We start from the raw sequence: 20945 nt of genomic DNA, 5'->3' as shown, positions 1-20945 counted from the left end.
CTTGTATCCCACATTTTCCCACCTATTTGCAGGCTCAATGTGGCTTACAAAGATGTTATGGCATCGCAATATCAGGTTAAATAATACAATTGGTGTTATAAAGAGGTTAAAGAAGACAAGAGGATTTGTTCAAGTAGTTGTAGAAAGATACAATCTGAATTATGTTGGATAGGTGTTGTGTTATAGTTAGTTAAGGGTTCTCGTGGTAGGCTTTGTTAAAGAGGTAGGTCTTCAGGGATTTGCGGAAGTTGATTAATTCGTTGATCGTTCTCAGGTGAGTGGGAGTTCCAAAGCTGCGTACTCATATAAGAAAAGCTGATTGCGTGTGTTAGTTTGTATTTTAATCCTTTACAGCTGGGGGAAGTGTAGGTTAAGGAAGGTGCGGGAAGATCTCTTAGCATTTCTGGGTGGTAGGTCCACGAGGTCCAGCATGTAGGTCGGGGCTTCTCCGTAGATGATTTTATGAACAATCATGCAGATTTTGAATGTGATACGTTCTTTAAGTGGGAGCCAGTGTAATTTCTTTCTTAGGGGTTTTGCACTTTCATATTTTGTTTTCCCAAATATGAGTCTGGCTGCGGTATTTTGGGCTGCTTGAAGTTTTTTGATGGTCTGATCTTTACATGCGGCATAAAGTGAATTGCAATAGTCCAGGTGACTTAGAGGGGAATAATCGAACGTCGCCGGCGAAATAGGTCGCCGGCGAAATAGGTCGCCGGCGATCTATTTTGGCGGCGGCGCAACAGCTGGCCTGAACCGTATTTTCAAAAAAGATGGCCTTGGATTTGGCCGGGTTTGAGATCGCCAGTTTTGTTTTTCCGCGATAATGGAAAAAACTGCCGGCAATCTCAAACCCGGCAAAATCTAAGGCATTTGGCCGTGGGAGGAGCCAGCATTTGTAGTGCAATGGTCCCCCTCACATGCCAGGACACCAACCGGGCACCCTATGGGGCACTTCAAACATCTTTTATAAACAACCAAATTAGCTTCCAGGTGCATAGCACCCTTCCCTTGTGTGCTGAGTCCCCCAAATCCCCCCCCCAAACCCACTGCCCACAAGTGTGCACCATTACCCTAGCCATAAGGGCTGAAGGGGGGCACCTACATGTGGGTACAGTGGGTTTTGGGGGGTTTGGGAGGGCTCAACATTATCCACCACAAGTGGAACAGGTAGGGGGGGGGATGGGCCTGGCTCTGCCTTTCTGCAGTCCACTGCAACCAACAACAACTGTTCCAGGGACCTGCATACCGCTGTCAGAGTGCTGAGTAGGACATTTGAGGCTGGCATACAGGCTGGCAAAAAAGGTTTGTATTTTAATAATTTTAGTGTGGGAGGGAGTTGGCGACCACTGGGGGGAGTAAGGGGAGGTCATCCCCCATTCCCTCCGGTGGTCATCTGGTCAGTTGGGGCACCTTTTTGAGGCTTGGTCGTGAAAATAAAAGGACCAAGTAAACCCGGCGAAATACTGCTTATCGCCGGGTTTTATTTTTCCATTATCCGCGAAAGCCGGCCATCTGGTAGCCACGCCCAAGCCTGCCCATGTCCCGCCTTTGCTTTGCTGCCAACACGCCCCTTTGAACTTTTGCCGGCAAGGCGAAGGGAAAGCGGCGAAGCTATCACAAATGTAGCTTTTGATTATACGCTTTTCACCGCTTTTGCAAAATCGCTGGCCATATCCCGATTTCTGTCGGGAAATAGCCGGCGATTACTTTCGATTATAAGCTGGTTAGTACCAATGATTGTACCAGGTTTCGAAAAGTGGCCCTTGGGAAGAAAGGTTTTATTCTTTTGAGTTTCCACATAGAGTGGAACATTTTCTTAATTGTGTTTATCACGTGATTTTCCAGTGTGAGGTTTCGATCAATGGTGACTCCCAGAATTTTCAAGTTGTTTGAGACAGGTCAGCGTTTAAGAGAGTACCCATTGAATATATTATGGAATTGATCTCCATAGTATTGAAAGAAAACTTTTTTTATTTTTGAAGGTACTTATTATAAACAAATTAAAGGAACAGCCATGGGTACTACAGTAGTGCCATCAATAGCCAATCTTTTCATGGCATGTTTTAAGAATAAATTTTTGGAGAACACTCATTTTAAGGGAACTATTATGCTATGGTGGAGATTTATTGATGATATTCTTATGGTATGGGCTGGCAGTGAAGTAATGCTGATGGATTTTTATGAATGGCTAAACGCAAGGGATAGCAATTTGAAATTTCAGATTAATTTTAGCAAGAAAGAAATATCTTTTTTTAGATATTAAAATACAATTGCAATCTGGTAAGTTCACAACAACACTGTACGGGAAACCAACAGATAGGAATAAACTCCTACATTTCAATAGCTGTCATAGCCATGCTTTAAAACGTAATCTCCCTTTTAGCCAATTTTTAAGAGTGAAAAACTATGTTCAGATGATCAGGATTATAAGGGACAAATAGAGGAGATGACTCAAAGATTTAAGCAAAGAGGATATCCCACCAAATAAATTAAAGAAGGCATGTCAAGAGTAGCAAAACAACAGAGAAAGATCTTCTACAAACCAGTAAAAATAATGACAAAAAAGTCATTTGCCCTTTATACTAAGATCACCTATCATCTGATATGATCAAGATATTAAGAAAACATTGCCCATTGGTTCAGAACATACCATTTTTTCAAGTAAAGAATTATTAATAGCATATAAAAGAAATAAAAATCTGAAAGATCTTTTAGCACCATTAGCACTGCCAATGAGGCTCATTTTCAAAGCACTTAGCCTCCCAAAGTTCCATAGAAACCTATGGAACTTAGCCTCCCAAACTGCTTTGAAAATATGCCTCAATACCACCTAAGAAAGATGTAGTATAGGGTCACTACTCCTGTTTACAATGTTCAATGAATCTTAAAACGAAATTTTTTGAAAATCCAGGGACAGGAGAAAGATATCAGTTAAAACATTATTCTAACTGCAAGACATCACAAGTAGTATATGCAGTATTATGCCTCTGTGGGCTGATATATATTGGTAAAACAATAAGGGGTCCTTTTACTAAAGCGCGCTGAAAAATGTCTTGCAGTAGTGTAGGCGTGGGTTTTGGGTGTGCGCCGATCCATTTTTTAGCGTGCCTGTAAAAAAGGCCTTTTTTGCCAAAAATGGATGTGCGGCAAAATCAAAATTGCTGTGCGTCCATTTTGGGTCTGAGACCTTAGTGCCAGCCATTGACCTAGTGGTAAAGACTCACGTGGTAACCGGGCAGTAATGACCTACACGCCAAATACCACTTGGCGCATGTCCGTTACGTGCGCCTGAAAATAAAAAATATTTTTCAGATATGCGTATCGGACGCACGCCAAAAATGAAATTACTGCAACAGCCATGCGGTAGTCTGGTGGTAACTCCATTTTGGCGTGTGTTGGGTGCGTGTAGACGCTTATGTGGCTTAGTGAAAGGGCCCCTAAGAGTGTTAAACAGGCGCATTATGGAGTATAGAAGTGCAGTCAAAAGAGAAGCATTAGAAAAACCATTAGTAGCACATAAGTATGAATTAAAACATGATTTCAAACAATTTAGATTCTTAGTTCTTCTAAGAATTGATTCACATTGGAGAGGACATGTGAATAGATTATTATTGCAAGCAGAACAGAGGTTTATTTTTAGATTTAAAACTGTAAAGCCTTTAGGTTTAAACCAGGAAAGTGATCTTTCTCTATTTTTGTAAAAGAGCTCATATGTATAAGACTTCTGTCATGCAATTGTCCCCATGCTTGGTCACAATTGATATCCTGGTTAAAATAATAACTCTGCCTTTAAGATTTTATTTATGATGATTTGAACACAGAGCTCTGTTTTTAGATATATATGACATCTTATTTGAGCTCTTTTTTATTATCTTAAGAATAATTATAATTTATAACATTTATTCGAATTGCAGCGGCTCTCAGTATAAAGTTCCGGTTAAGTACTGAATTTGAACCCGAAAGGAGATATTTAAGGAACCAATCATGGAGCACATTATAACGCTGTCAGTTTGCAGAGGCGAGTGAATGAGTCGTGGTGAGAAGTGTGTTGAGTATGTTAAAATATTTATCTTTAAGCTGTATTGTTTTCGTTGGGGACATATTGATAATATAGTACTATAAGCTACTAAGTTTTGAAGTAAGCAATCTATATATGAACGTTATAACAATAATTGAATTAGTAACACGCTTGTACATTCTTCGTTAGCTGATAAAGATGGCTGTCTTCATTTTGAGTTCTTAGAAAAAGTTTGCGATAAATGAGTGTTCTGTACAAAATAAGATGGCCAATATGTTCTTTTAAGCTATCGGTTAGCCAGCTGAGTAAGAGTCCTTTAAATTGAATTGCGTTTTTAAGGACGAGTTACACATATATATGTTGAGTAACATACCAGTGTGCCGCTTTTTAATTTTAATGAGTGAAGAAATTAAGAATCTTACTACGGGGACGTTTCAAGTAAGATTTCTTAATGTTCAGTACTATTTCAAGTCTTTCTGCTGAATGAATGATGCTTCTAAATGTTCATCGTCATAACTTCCCGAATGTGACGTTTGTGAGCCCTTGGCCCAGAGGTGGCCACATGAGAATCTACCTCTGGGTAGACCGAGTCCCCTCAAAACTAAGAGTGCTCCCAAGAACTGGACCAGACCACAAGTGGAGATGAACTAAGGCAGCTTTATTAGCAGCAAAAAACACAGGGCTAAAAGGGTAGCCAAACGGCACAGAAAGGAAGACAGGCAGCCTAGCTATACAGTCTAACCTAGCTGAAGCAAGGCAAACATAAAACATAAAATAAGGTAAAGTAGAACAGCCTAGCTGTGCCTCTCAACACTGGCTGCAGCAAAGCGTACATAAAGTAGCAAGGCCCAAGCCGATGCTCCCAGAGCTGGTGAAGTAAAGTAGCAAAGCCTGAGCCAATGCTCCCAAGGCAGGGAAGGAAAATAGTAAAGCCCGAGCCGACGCTCCCAAGGCAGGCAAGGAAAGTAGCAAAGCCCTAGCCGATGCTCCCAAGGCATGCAAGAAAAATAGTAAAGCCCGAGCCGACGCTCCCAAGGCAGGCAAGGAAAGTAGCAAAGCCCTAGCTGATGCTCCTAAAGCAGGCAAGGAAAGTAGCAAAGCCTGAGCCAATGCTCCCAAGGCAGGCAAGGAAAAGTAGCAAAGCCCGAACCAACACTCCCAAGGCAAAGCTTTACTCCTCAGGACTCCCTGGCTTTGAAGCAGACATCCACTGGAACACTGCATAAGGAGAAAGCTGTAGCAAAGCTTCAGGCCACGGCCTAGCATAGAAACAGTAGTGGGAACTAGCAGAGCCCAGAAAGGCCTGGGCCCGATCAAGGATAACTGCCAGAACACTGAGCACACTTTGAAGCCAGCTTAAGAAGTGCTCAGTGCCGATGACATCAACAGCTTGGCCTCCACCACTCTACAGTGACCTCACAAGTCACTGACTGGAACTGCAGGTAATTTTAGTATGTTAAGAAGGGGGAACACAGTACAGACGAGCAAGGCACAGACGTCAGCAATGACGACTGTGACACTGAATTGGATAGCGATTGAAAAACATTTCGCAAGATAGATATTGAGCAAGCAATTAAGCAGTTAAAAATTCCGTTTATTTCGGGATCTGGGTTTAATAGAACCCTTATCCACACTCTTTTCACCTCTCATTTAGACTATTGCAACTTGCTTCTCATGGGTCTCCCACTAAGCCATCTCTCTCCCCTTCAATCTGTTCAAAATTCTGCTGTACAACTTATATTCCGCCAGTGTTGTTATGGTCATATTAGCCCTCTGCTCAAGTCACTTTATTAGCTCCGTTTTCGTATACAGTTCAAATTCCTCTTATTGACTTACAAGTGCATTCACTCTGCAGCTCCTCAGTACCTCTCCACTCTTATCTCTCCCTACACTCCTCCTCAGGAGCTCCATTCACTGGGTAAATCTCTCATAGCTGCACCCTTCTCCTCCACTGCTAATTTCAGACTCTGTTCCTTTTATCTTGCTGCACCATATGACTTCCTGAGCCGTTACATCAAGCTCCATCTCTGGCTGTCTTCATATCTAAGCTAAAAGCCCACTACGGACTGAGTAGTGATTGGAAAGAAGTTATGGCGTCAGTTTAAAAACGGAGCGCCATTTTGTTTGCAGTAGTCCTTATAGAAATCAAAATGGGCACAGCATAAGGTACGTGTAACTAATAGTTTTAAGAGCTATTCCATGTACTTTCAAATCTCTTTCTGGAATTTATTATGATTATCCTGTTGTGTTATTCATAGGGCACTCGGAGTGGCAGAGGGTTATGCACCTAAAGAAGCACTGATGAAACAGGGGCTCTCTGTAGAGCGTACCCAGTAGTTCAAGCCACAAATGAGATAAGTACCATGTACTTGAAATAAGGATACTGACAAAGGATAATTGCAGCATAATATATCTTAAAAAAAAAATTTTTAACGAATGAAATATTGAGCAAAGTAATTTACGCAGAGGTTTTTGACTTATAAAGAAGCTTGCCAGAAGTTCACATTCATGAAATTGATTTTCAAGTAGTGAACTCTGTGCAGTGAGGCATTCATATAGGTGAAATTCGAGGAGAATGCTGAGTGTCTGGTCTTTTTTCCTCTATATAAATAACATAGCATAATCGCGCTTGAGAGAGTATTACTTGCTATATGTAACTATTAGAACTGTATTCCTCAGCAAGTACAGGTGAAGATTGAACTAATGTTAATATATGTAATTTTTTAAAAATGTTGTTAAAGAATATTACCCATAGTAGTACAAACTTGCAACATTATCAACAAAATCATGGACTAATCAGTGTTTTTCTCAACATTTACACATTTGATACAATAGAGTTCTCCTCAGAAATGTTTGGTGGCCGGGTGGCATGAAGGAGTAGCTAGGTGGGGGCGGAGGAATGCTTAAATTTCCAAAGACCTTTGGTTTGACACAATATAGCAGTTCTTATTTATTTATTTGTTACATTTGTATCCCAAATTTTCCCACCTATTTGCAGGCTCAATGTGGCTTACATAGTACAGTAAAGGCATTCGCCAATTCCGGTATGAACAAATACAGTAATGTTGTGGTAGAATAAAGTTTGTGTGTACAGACACATTAGGGAATCGTAGAGAGGAAGAGTTATTATATGTCCATTAAGAGCTTTGGTTTCGTTGTGTTGCAAGGTACAGGCATTTAAGTTGGGTCGGTAGGGTATGCCTTTTTGAACAGGTTAGTTTTTAATGATTTCCAGAAGTTTAGGTGATCATAAGTTGTTTTCACGGCTTTTGGTAATGCGTTCCATAGTTGTGTGCTTATGTAGGAAAAGCTGGATGCATAGGTTGAATGGAATTTGAGTCCTTTGCAGCTTGGGTAGTGGATATTTAGGTATGATGACACAAAGTTATTCAAAGTCGTTAACTCGCGACAGGATTGTGAACAATTACAGAAGGACCTTACAAGACTGGGAAACTGGGCAGCTAAATGGCAGATGACGTTTAATGTGAACAAGTGCAAGGTGATGCATGTGGGAAAAAAGAACCTGAATTATAGCTACGTCATGCAAGGTTCTACATTAGGAGTTACGGACCAAGAAAGAGATCTGGGTGTCGTCGTCAATAATACACTGAAACCTTCTGCTCAGTGTGCTGCTGCGGCTAGGAAAGCGAATAGAATGTTGGGTATTATTAGGAAAGGTATGTAAAACAGGTGTGAGGATGTTATAATGCCGTTGTATCGCTCCATGGTGCGACCGCACCTTGAGTATTGTGTTCAATTCTGGTCGCCGCATCTCAAGAAAGATATAGTAGAATTGGAAAAGGTGCAGCGAAGGGCGACTAAAATGATAGCGGGGATGGGACGACTTCCCTATGAAGAAAGACTAAGGAGGCTAGGGCTTTTCAGCTTGGAGAAGAGACGGATGAGGGGAGACATGATAGAGGTATATAAAATAATGAGTGGAGTAGAACAGGTAGATGTGAAGCGTCTGTTCACGCTTTCCAAAAATACTAGGACTAGGGGCCATGCGATGAAACTACAGTGTAGTAAATTTAAAACAAATCAGAGAAAATGTTTCTTCACCCAACGCATAATTAAACTCTGGAATTCGTTGCCAGAGAACGTGGTGAAGGCGGTTAGCTTAGCAGAGTTTAAAAAGGGGTTAGACGGTTTCCTAAAGAACAAGTCATAAACCGCTACTAAATGGACTTGGGAAAAACCCACAATTCCAGGAATAACATGTATAGAATGTTTGTACGTTTGGGGAGCTCGCCAGGTGCCCTTGGCCTGGATTGGCTGCTGTCGTGGACAGGATGCTGAGCTCGATGGACCCTTGGTCTTTTCCCAGTGTGGCATTACTTATGTACTTATTTGTTCGTGTTGATCCTGTTGTGTTTCTGGTTGGTAGGTCTATGAGGTCTGTCATGTATCCCGGGGCTTCGCCATAGATAATTTTATGAACCAGGGTGCGGATTTTTAAAGCAATACGTTCTTTGATTGGGAGCCAGTGCAGTTTTTCTCGGAGGGGTTTAGTGCTTTCAAATTGTCTTTTTCCAAATATAAGCCTGGCTGCGGTGTTTTGAGTGGTTCTTATGAGTTAAATGTAAACATGCTCTGTAGCCACAAAAATCCAACCTCCCCCCAACAAGAGGTAGGATATTTCTCCTTGGAAGTCACCATACAAAAAATATTCTGATTCTCATGTCATCTGAACAACAGCAACATAAATCTCTCCGCTGCTAGGCATATTGTGAAATACAAAGCCTGAAAAAAAAACCTGCAACTCAACATACATGTAGCAAACCTGACATACAACAGGAGCCTATTTCCTAAGACTCAAACAGCAAGAATCCTACCTATGAATAGGCAATACTACAAATATTACATTGGGCCATAGAACACCAATACACCTACTACTGGTCAAACAGAACAAGTTGGATTTCTATAGATATCTATACAAGCTACATGCAAACAACATACTTAGATTGTGAGCCCTTCAGGGACAGAGAAATACCCAGTGTACCGGAATGTAACTCACCTTGAGCTACTACTGAAAATGGTGTGAGCAAAATCTAAATAAATAAATAATAAATAAATATGGTACCTTGGTCACAGGCAAAACATAATGACAGACAGACCCTCATCAAATGGAAATCACAAATTAGAAATAGAAATACGAAAACAAAAATTGAACTGGTAACCCAAGAAGTCAAAACTCAGTACTCAAAACTGTAAAAATAAAACCAAATTCATTTACTCTTGTATTTAACACAATACAAAGATATCTGCGATACACAAACATATACCAGTTCATAAATTCAGAATACAAATACTTTGGGGGTCCTTTTACTGAAGTGTGCTAATGATTGGTGCAGACGTTCATAGGAATATAATGTACTCCTTATGTAGCGCATACTAATAACATGCTAAATCCATTAGCGCACCTTAGTAAAAGGACCCCTTTGTCTGGGCATACATTCTCAGTATAGCTGGTGGGGATCCCCAAGCCCCATCAGCTGAAGATGTCCCCTGCTGTAAGCACTGGGACCTGTGAATACTGAGGACGCCGGTGGCACACTTGCATCCACCAATGCCTGCACCCCCCCCCCCCCTTCCGTGGTCAGTTCATGTGCATAAACTGAGCATGCGCAGGGGATGCTAGTGTTGGCATATGTAAACACACTGCCAACTTCCTCAGTGGTTCACATGGCCCACATGGCCCGGAGGGGGCGGGGTTTCCAATGGAGAATGAATTCAGTTGATGGGGCTTAGGGATCCCTGCCAGCCAAGATAATTTTAATGATGAGGGTAGGGGGGGCAGGCCACCCAGTCCCAGACACTTCTGGCTGTGTTAGTGTGCTACTGTTCTGTCCAGACATACCATTGGTCTGCTTGCCTCCTCATCCTGACAGATTATCTGGCTCTAGCAGATCCAATTCACAACTTAAGGAAGTTCAAATAAGAAAGAGCAAGGGTTGGAGTGGAGGAGTGGCCTAGTGGTTAGGGTGGTGGACTTTGGTCCTGGGGAACTGAGGAACTGAGTTCAATTCCCACTTCAGGCACAGGCAGCTCCTTGTGACTCTGGGCAAGTCACTTAACCCTCCATTGCCCCAGGTACAAATAAGTACCTGTATATACTATGTAAACCCCACAGAAAGGCAGCATATCAGTTCCCTTTCCCTATTTGAGAATCTACATGGAATGTTGCTACTATTGGAGATTCTACATGGAATGTTAATGTTGCTATTCCACTAACAATGTTCCATGTAGAAGCCTGCCCTTGCAGCCGCGCAGGCTTCTGTTTCTGCGTGGCTGCAAGGGCAGGCTTCTACATGGAATGTTGCTAGTGGAGGAGCAGCCTAGTGGTTAGGGTGGTGGACTTTGGTCCTGAGGAACTGAGTTCAATTCCTACTTCAGGCACAGGCAGCTCCTTGTGACTCTGGGCAAGTCACTTAACCCTCCATTGCCCCATTTAAGCCACATTGAGCCTACCATGAGTGAGAAAAACACAGGGTACAAATGTAACAAAAAAAAATTCTGAATGTCTGTACCAGATGTAGAAAATGCTGGGCCCAGCTCTGTCATTTTGCCTTCCACCCATTCTACATTTAATTCTCCTCTCTTTCTCGCTCTCGCTCTCTCTCTCTCTCTCACTTTCTCTTTTTCTCTACTGGGTCCTTTTCTTCTGCTTTCAAAATGAATTTTATTCATCCTTTCCTTAAGAAATCTTTTCTCAGTCAAACCCTGAGCATCTGACTGAGTGAAATTAAACTAATCTTTAGCTTGAAGTAGAATTAATTTCTCCCTAAGGAATTCCCTTGACCAACCTCTTCTTTAAGGAGTCAATTCTATTTGGACCTTGGATACTTTTCATTTGATTGGCTTAATTTTGAGTATTAAAGACAATGATTGTGAGAAAAAAAACATTAAGATGCCAAATTGGGTTGCTCTCTGCAATGTGCTTCATTATTCTAATGGACAGGTTCAAAAACAAAATTTATTATCAGTGATTTAAAATGAGTTTTGTGCCAATTAATCAATTACTCTAGAAATACAGTTGAACACAGCCAATGATTAACTGGCATTTCACTGGCAAATGTTTTTTATGTTTCATGGTTAATTGTATAACTTCCCCTAGGAAGTAAAAAAAAATGTTCTTTTAAAACAAAGATAAAAAAATATATAAAGAAAATGTATAAAATCCAAAATTTCTAAAATACATTTAGTATGTTTTTGAAGAATATAGCAAAAATAATTAAATGTATGTATACTAACAGCAAATTCAGAACACTTGGAAAGTACTTTTATTTCAATTTGTTTTTTTGTAGACCAACTAACTTTAAACCACAGATGTGCCATTCTAATAACCTTATCAAGAGCTCCCATTAATGGATTTGTTTCAGCCCTTACACATTTAAAAGTTCAAAATTATTAATACTGCAGTAGATATGTACATACAGTATCTAATTTAGTTTATTGATATTTAATATACTGTCTTTGGGCTGGAATCAAAGCAGTTTACAAAAACACTAGAAAATGGATATGAACTACAATAAAACGACAGGAATGAGAACCGATAGGTCAGGAAGAGGAGAAAGAAGCTAGCAGGTGCTACCAAGCAACCAAACTTACTCCCCAGTTTGCAAAGCCGCACTAGCACCAACACAGCCCATTCACTTTGAATGGGCTATGTTGGTATTGTTGTGTGGTGTTGTAAACTGGGGGTTAGTCTGGGGTCCAAATCCCATGGAAAAATAAATAGGTTTTAAACTAGTCTTAAAATTAGTATAGGAGGGCTCAGCCCACAGCGTCAAGGGAAGGGCATTCTACTACTACTACTTAACATTTCTATAGCGCTACTAGGGTTATGCAGCGCTGTACAATTTAACATAGAAGGACAGTCCCTGCTCAAGGAGCTTACATTCTAAATTGAGGAAGCTGGAATGATGGGTTATTCCCAGCTGGGAGCAGTGAAGCAGCGGGAGAGAAAGGCGGTGAGCAGTGGCGGAGTGCAAAGCAACAAAGACCTATAGGGGTGATAAGGGAGAAGAGGTAGGAAGGTTGGCCGCTGTGCAGAACCTTGTGAACCATTGTAACTAACTTATATTGAATGCAGAATGCAATGGGAAGCCAGTAGGATTTTGCTAAAAGAGGGGTGATGTCGTTATGATGATGGGCATGACAGAGAATACAAACTGCAATGTTCTGAACTGACTGGAGACATTTAAGAGAGAAGTTAGGAAGGCCTGAGTAGATTGATTTGCAGGAATCAAGACAGGTAGCAACAAGTGAGTGAAGAAGTGTAGCACAGGAATCATGGTCTAAATAGCTCTGAAGTGAGCGGATAGTGTGGAGAGAGAAAAAGAAGGGTTGGAACAGTTGAGGAAATATGAGATTCAAATGAGAGTTGGGAATCGAGGGTAAACACCAAGGTACTTGAAGGAATGAACAAGTGACAAGGGGATGCTGCATAGGGAGTGAACCATTGAATGGGCAGTTGGGCGGCCAGTGATCCAAAGTGAAACTGTCTTTGAGGGGTTAAGAAGTCAATTTGAGGTAAGCCACACATCAATGGAAGTAAGGCAAGAGAGGAGAGGTCAGGGGCAGAAGGGTCCTGAGGAGAAACAAGGGGAATGTTGTCAGCATAGCAGGAATAATTGATAGCAGAAGACTGGATCAAGGTAGCTAGAGGGGCAAGAAAATGAATAGAGCCTTGAGACTCCACTGGAAAAGTGCTTTAGACTTGAAGTAGAAGAAGAGAGACAAAGAGAGCAATCAGAGAGAAAGGAAGAGAACTAGCTGTAAACCTGACCAGAGACACTGAGAGATGAGAGACGAGAAAGAAGAACAGAGTGACTAACAAGGTTGAATTTTGCACTAAAGTCCAGTAAATCCAGGAGAACAGCATTACCACGATCTATGGCTGAATGAATATTACTGAGGAGCGAAATGAGGATAGTTTCAGTCGAGTGCCCTGGTCAGAACCCCAATTGGTGAGGGTGAAGGAAATTTGAGGAATTAATGTGTTGCAATAACTGAGAGAGGTCCACTTTTTCAGCAAGCTTGGCAAGATAGGCCTATAGTTAGTGAGGATCAAGACAGAACTTTTTCAAAATTGGGCATACTACAGTGGTCTTCCATTACTTGGGCACAATGCCAGTGTTGAGACTATTGTTCACGATGGCCAAGGAAAGTTGGCTGGAATTATGGCCCAGTGCGAAGAAATGGAATTGAGGGCAGAAGAAGTCTTTCTGGAGGAAGAAACTAACTTACTGAGGGCGGAAAGTGAAAGAAGGCTGAACTTGGATCAGGAACCAGAAAGCAAAAGGTTGAAAGGGAAATCGGGAGAAAGGAAGTGGATATATCGGGGCTAGCTGGTGGTGCAGACTGGGGGAGGGAAGAATGGAAGTTCATGATTGTTGGAGAAATGATCAGCAAAATCAGACACAGAGAGAGAAGGGGGAGAGCAAGGGGGGGGGGGGGGGCATGAACCAATAAGTAAAGTTGACCAACAGTATGAAAGCTTTTCTGGGTGGTCCACAGTATGTCGGATAAGAGAGGAATAATAGGATTTCCAGAAATCCTTAAGGCGAGAGCAGTAGGAGGTTAGTAGGGATCAATAGGAAAACAAGGTGAAAGTAATCCTGGATCAAAAGGTAGAGACCCACAGAGAAGATTGTTGTTCTATAGGAAGTGAAGTAAAATCAGGGGGGAACAGGAGGAGAAAAAGAGAGAGGGAGTTAAGGTCAACAGAATTAAAGTTAGGACGTGGATCTGAAGAAGGTGGGGCGGGAGACATAGGAGATGGGTGAGAGAGGGAGAAACTGATCAGGAAATGATCTAACCAGGAAGAGAATCGGGTTCAGTATATTACCAGTCGAATGAGTAGGGAAAGAGACATGCTGGATTAGGTCAAGATCCAAAAGCAGAGAAATGAACTGCCTGTCGAAGGAGGAAGCAGTAGCATGATGGTGAGTGTTAAAATTGCCCAGGATAAGTAGATTCCAAAAACAGGTCACAGCATCTGAAAGACACTGGGATAGTTGATCTGAAGTGTCATGTCAGGAAGAAAAGGGGAGAAAGTTATCTGCAAAGTGCTGAAGGGAGGGAAGAGGCATCTCGGTAGGTTGTTACCCAGGACATATCCTGCTCCTTGGGTACACTCCTTCAGTATGCGTTGCCACGGCGCAGTTGCCACCACTGAGAATTGATTTTAAAGGCACCAGATTATGCTACTCACAGAAGCCATAAGTGGGTGGGGCTTTGGGTAGCATGGGGAGGCTGGAGAACTTGGTAGCAGTGCAGCTTCTAAAAGAAAAAAAAAAAACAATTAAAGCACAGCAAACTCAGAGATTACAGAGTAGGTAGAAGAGCTTTCAGTGAGGAGTGCGGTTGCCACCGCAAGGAAGAGGTTTAAAGACACCAGATTATATCACTCACAATCACTGTGAGTGGGTGGGGCTTTGGGCAGAACAGGGAGGCCAGAGAACTCGGCAGAAGCACAGTTCCTATGTGTAAAACAGTGCTTTAAGTGCAGAAATAAGAGTCCTTAATGTGTGCATCCTATGAGTAATGTTACATTACAGTGTTGATCAGACAATGAAAACAAGACATCCTATATAATAATTTGCACCTCCAACGTTCCATGTCTGGCTGCCTAGGTTCATAACAGGGGCGTATCTGCGTGGGGCCACAGGGGCCTGGGCCCCCGCAGATTTCACCCCGGACCCCCCTACCGCCGTCACCTACCCCCGAGGTCCGCTTCCTCCTGCTGGCTTTTTAAAATATTGCTTCAGCTGGCGGGGGACCCCAACCCCCCGCCAGCCCAGCCGCGATCTTCTTTAACTTCTTCATCCTCATCGTGCTGCAAGCTGCATGCATCCTTAGTTCCAGTTGGACGGAGTCTGACGTCGCAGTACGTTGACGTTACAACGTGCTGCGACGTCAGACTCCGTCCAACTGGAACTAAGGATGCATGCAGCTTTCAGCACGACGAGGATGAAGAAGTTAAAAAAGACCGCGGCTGGGCTGGCGGGGGGTTGGGGTCCCCCGCCAGCTGAAGCAATATTTTAAAAAGCCGGCAGGAGGAAGCAGACCTCGGGGGTAGGCGACGGCAGTAGGCGGGGGAGGGAGGGTTAACGGCGGTAGGGGGGAGGGTTGACAGCGGTATGGGGGGGCTATAATGTGCCCCCTCACTCTAGCCCCTGCCCCCCCTACTGCCGAACCTCAGATACGCCCCTGGTTCGTAATATTTCCTGACATCAGCCAGCCTCCAGCATTCCATTCCCCCTCACTGTCCCGCCCTCGTGTCAAGACATAATGATGTCAGAGGGCGTAACAGTGAGAGGGAAGGGAATGCTGGAGGCGAGCTGACATCAGGAGGGATGTTACGAACGAAACGGAAGCCAGCGCCAGCCAGCCAGAGAACGTTCAGGTACAAATCAAGGGGAGGAGAGAATTGCGGAACATCGAAGGGAGGGAGGAAGGGAAGGGGAGGAGAAGGCAGGGCAGAGGAGAATTGATGGATATGGATGGGATGGGAGGACAGTAGAGGAGAGTATCGCAGGACACGGATGGGAGGGCAGAGAAGAGGAGAATTGCTGGACATGGAGGGGAGGGAAGAATTGCTGGACATGGAGGGGAGGGCAGAGGAGAGAGAAAAAAAAGCTTACATGACAGCCTTCCTAGGACCCGTTTCATTGTTGAGCAATTGGGCATGGTTCCACTAGTTGAGCAATAAGTTCACAATAGCATACGTCAGATGTTACCAAAGTCACGCTTGCACATTAAAACTCTTTCATCCCTCCACATCCTTGCTTCACAAAATGCTCAAGACACCCACTCTTTCTGCAATAACTGCTTGTGTGAGATATGTAGAATTACACCAGCATTGTGTACTTTGCAGAGCATTGTTTTTCCAGCAGCTATTGCAGTTGACAACAGCGAAATTAATAATTTTTTTATTCTCCGCCAACTTCTCAGTGCTAGTTACTGATTTAAGAATCACAGTCTGATTCATCATAGGTATTTGGATGCAAAATGCTTCCTGAATCTTTTGCCATACCTGGAATTACAAATTGTATGTATTCCCAAATTGATATATGCTCACCCATGCTAGGGGCTGAAGAACAGGACCAACTTAACTGGAATTCAGACTCATCAATGCGAAGAAATGCAAAGTGATGCACTTAGGGAGTAGAAATCCACGGGAGACGTATGTGTTAGGTGGTGAGAGTCTGATAGGTACCAACGGGGAGAGGGATCTTGGGGTGATAGTATCTGAGGATCTGAAGGCGACGAAACAGTGTGACAAGGCGGTGGCCGTAAGTAGAAGGTTGCTAGGTTGTATAGAGAGGGGAGTGACCAGCAGAAGAAAAGAGGTTTTAATGCCCCTGTATAAGTTGTTGGTGAGGCCCCACCTGGAGTATTGTGTTCAGTTCTGGAGGCCATATCTTGCTAAGGATGTAAAAAGAATTGAAGTGGTGCAAAGAAAAGCTACAAGAATGGTATGGGATTTATGTTACAAGACTTATGAGAAGAGACTTGCGGACCTGAACATGTATACCCTGGAGGAAAGGAGAAACAGGGGTGATATGATACAGATGTTCAAATATTTGAAAGGTATTAATCCACAAACAAACCTTTTCTGGAGATGGGAAGGCGGTAGAACTAGAGGGCATGATATGAGATTGAAGGGGGGCAGACTCAAGAAAATGTCAGGAAGTATTTTTTCACGGAGAGAGTGGTGGATGCTTGGAAAACTCTCCCGAGGGAGGTGGTGGAGAGGAAAACGGTAACAGAATTCAAACATGCATGGGATAAACATAAAGGAATCCTGTTCTGAGGGAATGGATCCTTAGAAGCTTAGCCAAGATTGGGTGGCAGAGCCGGTGGTGGGAGGCGGGGCTGGTGGTTGGGAGGTGGGAGGTGGGGATAGTGCTGGGCAGATTTATACGGTCTGTGCCCTGAAAACGACAGATACAAATCAAGGTAAGGTATACACAAAAAGTAGCATATACGACTTTATCTTGTTGGGCAGACTGGATGGACCGTGCAGGTCTTTTTCTGCCGTCATCTACTATGTTACTATCAAGCTTATTTTTGAAAGTGATCGCTGGCCATTTCCCGACATAAATCGGGAGATGGCCGGCGATTTCTTAAAAGCAGTGAAATCGGTATAATCAAAACCGGCATTTTTGACAGCATCGCCGCTTTCCCGTCGCCTCGCCGGTGAAAGTTCAAGGGGGCATGTCAGCGGCTTAGTGAAGGCGGGACATGGGCGGGCATAGGCGTGGCTACCAGATGGCCGGCTTTCGCGGATAATGGAACAAAAAAAAGCGGCGTTAAGCAGTATTTCGCCGGCTTTACTTGGTCCTTTTATTTTCATGACCAAGCCTCAAAAAGGTGCCCCACCTCACCAGATGACCACCGGATGGAATCGGGGATGACCTCCCCATACTCCCCCAGTGGTCACCAACCCCCTTCCACACTAAAAAAATACAAATAAAAACCTTTTTTTGCCAGCCTCTATGCCAGCCTCAATTGCCGTACCCACCTCCATAACAGCAGAATGTGTTCTATCCTCGGACAGCCTTTCCCTGGTTGTGATGTGGCTCTCGGGTGAGTGTGACACCTTTTCTGTTAGGTGCACTGCAGAGTCACATCAGCAATGCATTGTGGTGGGTGTAAGATAGTGGGCTGTACTCCCATGGTGCTTTTCCCCCTGCTAACTGGGTCAGAGTGTGCCCTGTTTTGTTTCTGGTAGTCCGTGAGGTAGTGGCCATTTTTGTAAGCCAGTTTTAGATCCCTTTCATGTGTTACCCACATTAGGGAACTTGGTTATTACCTTGAATGTTGCTGAAAGAGGGCATTGTACACCATTCTGCCAGCTCTGACCTACTGCTAATCTCAGTACCAGGGAGACTCTTTGCCAGTGGGGCACAACCTCTGATCTGCAGTTAACTGTGAGTAAATGTGCTTATTCAAATAAAGGACGTTTTCAAAGAGATTAGTCTTCAGGTGTCAACTGGTGTGCCTGCATGTATGCAGGTCCCTGGAGCACTTTTAGTGGGTACCGCAGTGCACTTAAGGCAGGCGGACCCAGGCCCACCCCCCCCCCCCCACCACCTGTAACACTTGTGCTGGTAATGGGAGCCCTCCAAAACCCACTGTACCCACATGTAGTTGCCCCCTTCACCCCTAAGAGCTACGGTAGTCTTGTACATTTGTGGGTAGTGGGGCTCAGCACCCAAAGTAAGGGAGCTATGCATGTGGGAGCTGTTTCTGAAGTTCACTGCACTGACCCCTAGGGTGCCCAGTTGGTGTCCTGGCATGTGAGGGGGACCAGTGCACTACAAATGCTGGCTCCTCCCATGACCAAATGCCTTGGATGTCGCCGGGTTGGAGATCGCCGGCATTTTTTTCCATTATCGCTGAAAAACAAAACCGGCGATCTCAACCCCGGTGAACTCTGGTATTTGGCCGGGCTAAACCGTACCATCGAAAAAAAAGATGGCCGGCCATCATTTTCGATAATATGGTTCCCGGCCAGCTGTAGCGCCGCCGGCGATCTATTTGGCCAGCGATGTTCGATTATGCCCCTCCACGTTACTATGTATCAATTCTGTGTGATGTAAATAGGAGTCCAAAGTGCCCTGTGCACCAAGAAGAACCAAGGGTTTGCACTAAAGATGCAGATGGAGAACACTAGTATACGTCTTGCTTCAAGAACAGAAACAATTGCATCTCAGCCTGATTGACAGGTTGGCACAGTTCTTCTAACAAGCACCTCATAGAACACAAATGCTGTATGGTTCTTTCCCTAGAACTGATTACACAGCACTAACAGACTAGATTCTCAAAAGTTCTCCTCCAGATATATAATACATATCTCACCTGGATCCATTTGAAGCACTGTGAGACCAAGAAATTTTATTGCTTAGGCATCAGGTTCCCCTCTTGGTCAACATCTATGACAATCTGAATACCCTTTTGTATCCATGTTGTCCAATATAACTTAGGTATTAGTCATAAAGGTAGAATTATATCATTTAGGAAACTGAGCAGAGTCACATCTTCTGATCTCCAAGCCACTGTCCAGTAGGGAAGGGACCCAATGGGTTGACATTTATATTAGATTCTGTCTGTAGCGGTGTGAAGGCAGGGCTGCCGAGAGACAGAATCAGGCCCAGAGCAGGGTCACTGCCGCCAGGCCCAGGGCAGGACCCCCCCCCCCCCCCACACACACACACAATTGTCGTCGTCCGCCGCCCCCCCACCCACCACAATCATTGCCGCTGCCACCCCCCCAGGATTGCTGCTGCAACTGCATTTGAAATACCTTGGCTGGCAGGGATCCTGAGGCCACGCCAGCAGAAGAGGTCTTCCTCCAGCACTGCTCTTCACTCTGTCGATTGCCTGCCCCTGCGGCTGCTTTTTCTCTCAGGGCATGCTCGGTTTCAAAACTTAGCATGCGCTCCTGAGAGGAAAAACAGCCATTTGGTAAGCAATGGGCAGAGTGAAGAGCAGCGCTGGAGGAAGACCTGCAGCGTCTGCTGCTCTAGGTCCTCCCCAGCCTCCAAGGGGGGCCCAGTGCTGGAGTTGTCGCTCTCCTGCTCCTGTCGGGATGCAATCACCCGGATCCTGTCAGGAGAAGGAGAGAGAATCTGTGGGATTCCCGCATGGATGGAAGCAGTTCTGTGGGGTTCCCATGGGGATGGAAGTAGTTCCTGCAGGGTTCCCGTGGGGACAGAAGCAGTTCCTGTGGGGTTCCTGTGGAAGTGTATGCTGCACTTGTACCAGCCTCTCACCTACTGAGTACCAAGTTCTTTGAGTGCTGTCTCCTCCTCCTTGCTTTAACAGCACAGGTGCGGAAAGTCTCCATTAAGGAGGTGGTAGAGATACAAATGGTGATGAAATCCAAAAAGGCTTGGGATGAACACAGAGAATCTCTAATTAGAAAATGGAAGTTATAAAAACCCTAAACTTACATGGCTGCTTGTGTATGAATGTGTTGAGTGACACTTAGATGGCGACTCTGGCTGTGATGAACTAGGGCTGATAGCGGGAGACCTGTACGGTCTGTGTCTCATATATGGCAATCTGGTTTAGGATGGGCTGGAAAGGGCTTAGACAGCAACTTTAGTGGCTGGAACATGAGGACAGTGCTGAACAGACTTTTACGGTCTGTGTCCCACAAATGAGAAGATGAATAGGCTGGAGTGGGCTTCAAGGGCAGCTCCAGCAGTTGGAACATAAGGATAGGGCCAGGCGGACTTCTATGGTCTAAGTCCCAGAAACACCACAGAAAGACCATAATCAAGTAAAATTACACTGGCTCCCACTCAAAGAACGTATTACGTTCAAAATCTGTACTCTAGTTCATAAAATCATTCACGGCGAGGCCCCAGTCTACATGTCAGACCTCATAGACTTACCAACCAGGAATACAAAAAGTTCATCACGCACATTCCTGAATCTCCATTACCCCAGCTGCATAAGACTAAAATATAAATCAACATATACATCCAGTTTCTCCTACATAAGTACACAACTATGGAATGCGCTACCATATGCCATAAAAACAATGCATGACTTAACAAACTTCAGAAAATCACTAAAAACCAACCTGTTCAACAAGGCATACCACAACGATCCATCCTAAATTCCAGTCAACGAAACTTATACCAGAACTGGACATAACCAAACTCTCTATACCTGATTGCCTCATCAACTTGTCACGAATGAACTTTAACGCAACACCACTCTATTTCTTATCCTGATAATGAATTCTCTATACTTGACTGCTAATCTACTTGGACACTTATGAACTTTTAATGCAATACCAATTTGTATTTCCTCATGCCGGAAATGGCGATCGCCATTACGGAATAATGTAAGCCACATTGAGCCTGCAAATAGGTGGGAAAATGTGGGATACAAATGC

This window comes from Microcaecilia unicolor, chromosome 1, assembly GCF_901765095.1.
Source record: "Microcaecilia unicolor chromosome 1, aMicUni1.1, whole genome shotgun sequence".
NCBI lineage: Eukaryota > Metazoa > Chordata > Amphibia > Gymnophiona > Siphonopidae > Microcaecilia > Microcaecilia unicolor.
Note: the sequence above shows the minus strand (reverse complement) of the source record.